At 44.0% G+C, this 8426-nt stretch overlaps 1 protein-coding gene across 3 annotated transcripts in view; it reads left to right on the top strand.

Annotated features, from left to right (window-relative positions):
- The first annotated feature begins 2355 nt into the window (after window positions 1-2355).
- USP18 (ubiquitin specific peptidase 18) overlaps window positions 2356-8426 on the top strand; it is a 28487-nt gene continuing 22416 nt past the window's right edge. For all 3 annotated transcript variants that reach the window (XM_068560745.1, XM_068560743.1, XM_068560742.1), the window contains exon 1: window positions 2356-2641. The gene's annotated coding sequence lies outside the window, so the exon portion shown is untranslated. The remainder of the gene's footprint in view (window positions 2642-8426) is intronic.

The following is an 8426-nucleotide window of genomic DNA, read 5'->3' as shown; positions in this document are numbered from 1 at the left end:
GTATAATGTATATTACATATGCATAATATCAGTAATTAATAATATGTGTTTGGTGGGAAAGTGTTTTAAAATTGTGTAAATATTCTGTTCCTCATGAAACTTGGAGCTTATTCAATTATTTATTTTTATTGGTGTGGACAATGAGTTCCTATTTTATCTAGTGAGTTATAATCTGTCCGTTTTGTCACTTATTTTGATGCTCAAATTGTTCTAGGTTGGGCCAATGGGAGTGCCTTCCAGCTGGCTTCCATGTCCTTTTGACATGTCCTCATCATTCTTTGAGCATTTTCTTACTTTCCGACAGAACAAGGCGTCCTAGGCTCATCTTGTACTTAACCCTGAAAACAACAGTTTCTCTAAGCACTCTGACTCCTGTAACTAGAGAACGGCAATTAGAAGCCAAAATCTGGGCGCTCGATGGGCACAGTGCTATCAGGCTCTCACTGGTCCAGGCCTTCTCAGTGGACAGAGTTGGGGACACAAGTATGCATACACACGGTTACTGCTCTATTTGTTTCTTTGCCTATCTCTCTAAACATTCTGAAATCATGAGTCCACACTAACTCCCATTCCAGTTCAACACGGTAGGGTTCATTCTCCCATCTGCCTCTCTGATGGTGACAAATCTGGTTCCAATTATCCTTCTCACCCTACTTGGGGGCCAACACCCTTGCTTAGGCCTCATAATAATTGTTATGGATTCTTACATTGTGTAGTCCAGTCTCCAGCCCCGAGACTGACCCTGACCATGCTACACCGGGGCAGCAATGCCAATTCCTTTGCTCCACTGCTTTACCAAGATTCAAATAGAATGAAGTGATTGACTACAAGTAGCATCTGCTAAGAATCACTGAAGGCAGATACAACTGTTCCTTAGAATTCTACTGACTTAAAGTACTTAGAAATTATACCTAATTTACAACACCCTCTCCCCATGCCCTCACCTCAGGGGCGTGAGGCTCCTGTTTACTGACGGGTGATGTTGGTTATATTGATTGCTCTGCATTCACTGCACCTGTGTAAGCACGGGCTGCATACACTCACCCCCAGTCTGGAGAGGATGTGCCCTGCGGTGCACTCTCCTGCTTTCCATTCCGACAGCAGGGAAGGGGAGCCTTAGCTTATGTGCAGGGTATACGTGCATTCATGCACACCGACAGGTATATGCAACATGGATACATGTGCCTTGCTCAAGCTTCTAACAGACACGTTATGCTACGTGTATCTTCACACCAGGACAATGTGAACAGAATACCTCACTGCAAACCCGCCGCAGCCTCAGTGAGGCCCTGGCAGCTTTGGGTTTCTGAAGCCTCTCACCCTCACACCTGGTCAGTGGATGGCTTTCCGAAAGGCTGAGCACTTGTGAGGAGATTCCATTCTGCTTCCCTGCACAAATCTACCACTGTCCAGCAAGGTATCTGAGGCCCCTGGCAGACAACCCTTCTGCTGCCAACCCATGGGTCTACACACGTGAAGTGCATTCTGAAGAGGTAACAAGAGTTTCACGCGTGCAAGTTGTCCATCCCTTTTTGAACCTTAACCTATCTGCATGCCCACCCGGTGAGCCCCTGATTTCACAGATCTGGCATTTCATATGAAGGGGTGAAATTAAAGTCAAGGCGGTGGCAGTGGGGGGTTAAGACCGAAGGTTAAGACCCCTCTGGAATCCTGGCTCTACCACTTGTAATCTCGTGACCTTGGGCAGGTCACTTAACCTCTTTGAAATTTAATATTCCCTCCTATAGAATTGGGATAAAAATAGGGCCTACATCAGGAGACTGTTGCATAGATTGAATTAGGTTTAGAGTTTAGAAGCGAGCCTGGCATTTCTCTGGGATCCAGTGTATGTTAGGTTCTAAGCAGGAAGAGGCAGTTCACTTTCTTTTCCCCAACTGCTCTGCATCACAGTGGGTCCTCCCCTCCGAGCAGAACGGTGTGATAACGGCTTGGTACCCATGTGCCGTATTTCATCGAATCTACCAGCCATCGATTTTAAGGTACCCAATTTAAGAAATTATATTATGGCTTTAAAAAAGAAAAACATGCTGCCACGTGTACTACGAAATGCCAAACGATTGTAAGACGCCCCCTAATTACTACGAGGATCTTCTAATGTCAAAAGAAGCGCTTCTTCTAGGAACCGCTGGGAAAGGGCATGTAACGCAAAGTGCGCGCACGTTTAAGCGCGAAACCAGCTTCGGCTGCACCTGCTCCGCGCTCGGGGGCGAAACGCGGGGCCCTTGAGGCGAAGCCTCGGTTGAGTTTCGCTTTCGGTTCGCAGGAAACGAAAGCTGGGCGGCGGGGCGGAGCGGGGCGGGGAGGTAGGCGGGGACAGAGGTGCTGGCACAGAGGTGCTCGGCGCTTGGGGACAGAGGCGCGCGGACCGAGGTGGGGACACAGGCGCAGGGACAGAGTCGCAGGGACAGACGCGGGGGCCGAGGTGGGGACAGAGGCGCGGAGGCAGACGCGGGGACAGGCTTGGGGACCGAGACTTGGAGACCTAGGTGGGGACAGACGGGGCCCCGCTCACCCCGCCCGCAGCGCCCGCCACGCCGCTGCCTGGAGGACCGGACGCGGTTGCTGAGTTTCTCCCTCATCCAACTTAGCAGCGCGGGTCTGACGCTTCGCTGCACCTGAGGCAAGTTTGGTGATACTTTTGGAAGCTTTCTTTCCAGGGAAGGCACAACGGGGCTGTGCTCAGATGCCACGTGGATAATTATGGGATTCTTCTGGGCTGAGCGAATTATAATAATGGTCTGTATTCGTTAATACGTATATTAGATCAGTGAAATTTTCCCACGCTGATATATTTATTTGGACTTTTTTTGCACGGCTGTTTTTAATTAAAGAAGAAATTGCAAAATCCGCCTCCTACCGTCTCCCTCTTTTCCTGGAAGAAAGCTAAATTTAGACCTTTAAACCTAAAGCTCTATTCTATGACCCCTGAAAAATCTGGGTTCAAAGTGTTTTGAAAACTAAAGCAGAGCCTTTAACTTCATGCTTTACAGCATTGAGGTAGTTATACTTTGAAACTGTTCAAAAAAGAGGCAAATATTTAAAACATTTCTTTGTGGTGTTATATTGTGAGAGTGAGGCGGAGGGTTCAGACCTAGTCATCCAGGTGGTCTAATGTGCTCATACAAATCGGACTAATACAGGTGCACAGATCCGTCTTGGTTTTTGGATCACTATCAAATAACTGAAGAAAAAAACACCGCTTTTTGTATTTTCACTAAAGAAAAATGCGTTGCACAGTTTGGGCACTTTTACACAATGATGAGCTTGCAGAGGGGAAAATGGGTTTCATGTGGAGTGTTCTAATCTGTGTGCCCAGCACATTACCATCACTTGAGAAACACACACGAATGATTAAGAATGAGGTCTGAATCTGTCATTGCCATGATGGGTTGGATTTAGAAGACTGTGAGGCTTGTGTCATGTTCCAGGCATGATGATTTTGTTCCTCTTTGAGCATTTAAGGATGGAGTCAGTCCTCCTTGTAGAGAATCTAGTGGTGAGTGAAGAGCCCAGCTAGAGACCAGGGCCAGCCCACGTTTCCATCATGTCTTATGTTGTTTCTCTGAAGACCCCAGTTGTTTCTGTGACTACAGTGATGGCCAGTCTAAGCCAGCTGTTTCTATCATTCACGTCTCCCATTTATTATTTTTTTAATTTTATTTATTTTTTTAAAGACACCAATTGTACTTGAACATTTGTTTTTTTTTTTAATTAATTTATTTTTGGCTGTGTTGGGTCTTCGTTTCTGTGCGAGGGCTTTCTCTAGTTGTGGCAAGTGGGGGCCACGCTTCATCGCGGTGCGCAGGCCTCTCACTATCGCGGCCTCTCTTGCTCTGGATCACAGGCTCCAGACGCGCAGGCTCAGTAGTTGTGGCTCACGGACCTAGTTGCTCCGCGGCATGTGGGATCTTCCCATACCAGGGCTCGAACCCGTGTCCCCTGCATTAGCAGGCAGATTCTCAACCACTGCGCCACCAGGGAAGCCCCTCCCATTTATTTTAAGGGCAAAAATTTTTGGAAGGGTGGGAGCTATGTTAGTTTAGTTCTTTGGAACCAAAAATTTTGCTTAAATAATAGACTTTAATACTAGACTTCACTTTTCAGAGCAATTTTAGGTTCATGGCAAAATTGAGTGAGTACAGGGGGTTCCTGTATATGCCCTGCTGCCTCCTTTGACTCCACAGCGGCCTCCACCTTTAACAGTTTGTTACAGCTGATGAACCTAGGTCATTATCATCCAAAGTCCATTCTTCGTGTTAGGGTTCATTGTTCTCTGCATTCTGTGAATTCTGACAAATGTACAGTGACATGTATCCACCACTATAGTATCAGAATAGTTTCACTGCCCTAAGAATCCTGTGTTGGACCCCATTTTCTGAGTCAGGGTTTGAGTTTGAAAATTCAGCTTCCTTGGGATATATCCATTCTCTTTTTCCCTGTCACCAGCTGCTTAGGTCACTTTGCCTTTCCCCATCCTTCTCAGATCTTTAAGTTTCACTTTCCTTCCTTTTTTTTTTTTTTTTTGATAGGATCACTATTTATTAATGATAATATTTTGAAAACAAATTAAAATTTGCTTTCTTCAACCATTTAAATGCAAAGATCTTAATTTGATGCCTAAAACTAAAAACACACGATAACACCCAGGAATCAAAGTTTGAGTGTTTTCCAACAATACAAAATTATAAAATAATTTAAAACTGGACGCTATTTGACTAATATAATTCAAATCAGTCTCTCAGTGGAAGAGACTAACGTCGCAAAAGTGAAATCCTGCATGCTGTTGCTGTCTAAAGAATCTTCAAAGACATTGCTGTGTTCTTACTAACATTAACAGCTGCTGAAACAATTCTTTTAGAAATCCTCATTTTCTTCCAGGGGTGCAGTTTCCCAAAGAATCCCAGGCTAAAATCTAAATGGACACAGGGCCAAAACCGAGTGATACCACAAAATTCAGACTTCCTTTAAAACAACTTTTACACTCTTTCCTTGGAAGAGAGGACAAAGGACACAGCTCTCATTATTTGCTCTGTTTACACCACAAAGGCTTCAGGACAAGAAACTCTGGGGGTGATTACTGGCCAACTGGTTGAAGTGCATCCCTGCTCATAGAGAATGCTTCTGTTATTTTCCTTCCTTTTTTGCCCCACTTAACCTATCTCTCATCTGTGATCAGCGCTGAAGTTTCCTGCCTTTTTCTGTTGCTCTTTGGGATCTGGCCTGCCAGCCGGCCCAAATGATGCCTCCTGGGTTTTACTGTCGTATTTTCGAGGTTTTGGCACAGTGCAGAATAATGTCTCTGGAAAACAGGCTGGTCCCTTTCTACTGTTTCATCAGATTTCCCTCAATGTGGTCTCAAAGTCCTATTTTTCGCTCATGGAGTTGTCAACTGCCATCATTTCTCTCTCAGTTTGACTTCCCTAGGCTGAGCCTCGTAAGAGGAACAGCTGTTTATGACTATTGAAAGTAAATATTTACTAAGAAAAGAGATTTTGTTATCTGAGCCATTTAACATGAATCTGTTAATTATGCCACTTATATTTAGCTGTTTCCCAACTTCAGATGTTCTCCTTCCTTCACATTTTATAACAGAATTGAGAAAAAAAATTTTAAGACTTCTCATCCCCAATTCATTAATTTTTTGGATCTTGGAATAGGAACATTATTGCCAAACAAAGCCTCCCTTAAAAGAAATTAAATCTGTGCCTTAAATGAATTATTGCTTATTTTAAATCACATATTAATTAATTATAGGAAATTTGGAAATTAAGAGAAATAATCCAGAAAAAGACAAAGATGATTTGTAATCCCACCAATGAGTTATCCTTTAATGACATTTTTGATGTTTTGTCCCAGTCCTTTTTCTGTGTGTATATGTAGTTAGATTTATGTTTTATAAAATTGTGTTCAGACTATACAATTTGTAAAACACATAAAGAAAACAGGCTGTAAAAATGAACTTTGGTGAACAGTCTTTTACATAGATCTTTGTGTCTTTGTTTCTTGAAGATAGAATCCCAAGGTAGAATCAGTGTTAATCAGTAGTCTTTCAGCTACAAGTGACAGGAACCCATTTCAAACTGATGTTAAGAACAGCAGAGGCGACTGTGAGTGGCAGGCAGCTGGGGGCTGGGTTGGATCCAGGGCTTCAGCTGGCAGCCTCAGGGTTCTGTCTCTTTCTCCGTCTCTTGGTTCTGTTTCCTGTCATTGGCTCTTTTCCTTGGCTGGTGGTTTTTCTTCCTGTGGTGGAAAAGATGGTCTGATTTATGTTCTTCTGGCTTAAAACGCCTTGTAAGAGGCTGAGTATGATCAGCCCTGAGTGGGTCACGTGACCATTGCTGAAACAGTCCCCTTGGGCCCTGAGTGGCCAGGCCTTTGAGCCAGGCAGTGTGTGGGCTCCACCCAATCCTCATAGTCTGAAAGTGGAGATAGTGTTTGTAAAGAAAAGGTGAGTATGCTACCACAAGGTGGGGCACTGGGCTGGCAGAAATGACAGGCATCCACTGGGGTCATTTTCAAGGTCGTGGTACACGTTGCCAAGTGGTCGTCCAGGCTAGCTGTGGCAGTGTCCACTCCCAGTAGCAGTGTGTGAATAAGAAGCTCGCTGCTGCTGTGCACCCGGACTGAACGATCTCTCTGCACAAGTAACACCGGGAGGTCTTCACTGGTGACCCCTTAAATCGAAATAGAGCAGCCGGGAATCATGCACCTTTAGGGAGAGCAAAGCTGGGACTGAACTGAAAAAAGTCTTCGTGAAATGACCTGAAGGTAGCTGGTCTGCAGGAAATCCTCTATGCCGGTGGCCAGTCCCCTGCAGCCTGAGCTTGGTCAGTGCTTGTCTAGAACAGCTTCTCAACCTTAATGCTTGCGTAGGTCACCTAGCAATCTTGTCAAAAGGCAGATTCCAATCCTGCCTTTGTAACAAACTTCAGGTGATGCTGCTGTGGCTGGTCCAGAGACCTGCCTACCTGCTTCTGAGATGCTGGACCAGTGGATGCCAATATTTTAGCAGAACAAAAGAAAAAAATTGAGGCCCCAGCTCCCCTTCAGATAAGAACTGAACTCTTAGTAGCCATTAATTGAGAAAACACACTGAAAATCTCTGTGCATTCAGGAAAGCTTTTACACCTTTTGGCAGAACACTGAAGGGCTGAGTGTTAGACTCAGTATTTGGTTACAGTTGAGGCCACTTGCCCCTCACCTTTGCTTAAACGCACACCAATTTCAGCACATCACTGGGACTGAAGAACGGGAGGCTCTTACAGCAGGTATCGCATGAGAAATATTTGGATTCTCAAGAAGACTTTCAGTGTAGTTTCTAGTGAACAAACTGCAGGTGCTAAGTTCTGAAAACTACAGCATTAGGGCTTTTTTTCCCCCCCCTTGTGGTCCTTACTGTCTTAGTAGCCTTTTAAACACATAGTGTCTGCTACCCCATAGTGTTTGAACATCTCACATAAGTACTTGACGAGACTATTCCAAAGTCTCTGACAAAGGATGATGAAACCGTCTCCCCATCTTTCTCCTCTGACCAGGATTTCTTGTTACATTCTTCTGTGCTATAATTACCCTCCTGTACGCATACTGAAGGATGTGAACAAAACACTATATACAAGACAGTCTACATAACTTGCAGGTCCCCCAGTAAAGTAAAAACGTGGGGCTCCTTATTAAACAATTGTGAAAAATTTCAGGACTGCAACAGGAGAGCATTAAACCAAGCCGGGCTCTTCTGAGTGCAAGTCTGTGCAGCTACACAGGTTGTGTACTCACCAAGTCAGCCCTGACTAAGTCTGTGATTCCCAAACCACTCGTAGCCTGCATCTTCTTTGTTCCACTGTTGATGACAACTGTATGGTGTTGACATTTAAAAAACGGGTTTTCCAGTCTATAAATATTTCTTCAATCAGACTTGCAAGGAGAGAATCTGACTGAACTCACCATTAACCCACCGTGCTGTTTAAAAGAGGCTCTGGTTGTTTCTGCCTGTTCAGATGCCTGATATACATGATATAGAAGTAGCACATTTAAAATTATCACTGTTTTTTTTTGGTGCGCACAGCAGAATATAATTCAGGAAAATTATTTTTAGGAATGTATTTTCCAGAGCAATATTGTCCCTAGGATTCATAGTTTGGGTAACTGTCAAAAGTTGAGAGTTTTATTTCCAATTATTAAACTGAGTGACAGTCTAAAGCCATCATTTGAACAACAGTTTTTAGCCTCCATAAGTAGACCAGACATTACAAAGAGCAGTGTGCTTGATTCATGTGTGTAGTCTGTGGTTTTTGAAGTTTGACTAGTGAGAACAAACTGTGTTTTGGGTGCTTTGGTTCTTTTCAGATTTTTTATATTCTTTATCACACCTGGATTGAATGATGGTTTAATTATTGATTTTTTTGTAG

The sequence above is a fragment of the Eschrichtius robustus genome, chromosome 13 (assembly GCF_028021215.1).
Source record: "Eschrichtius robustus isolate mEscRob2 chromosome 13, mEscRob2.pri, whole genome shotgun sequence".
NCBI lineage: Eukaryota > Metazoa > Chordata > Mammalia > Artiodactyla > Eschrichtiidae > Eschrichtius > Eschrichtius robustus.
This window is presented reverse-complemented; position numbering and strand designations above follow the sequence as displayed.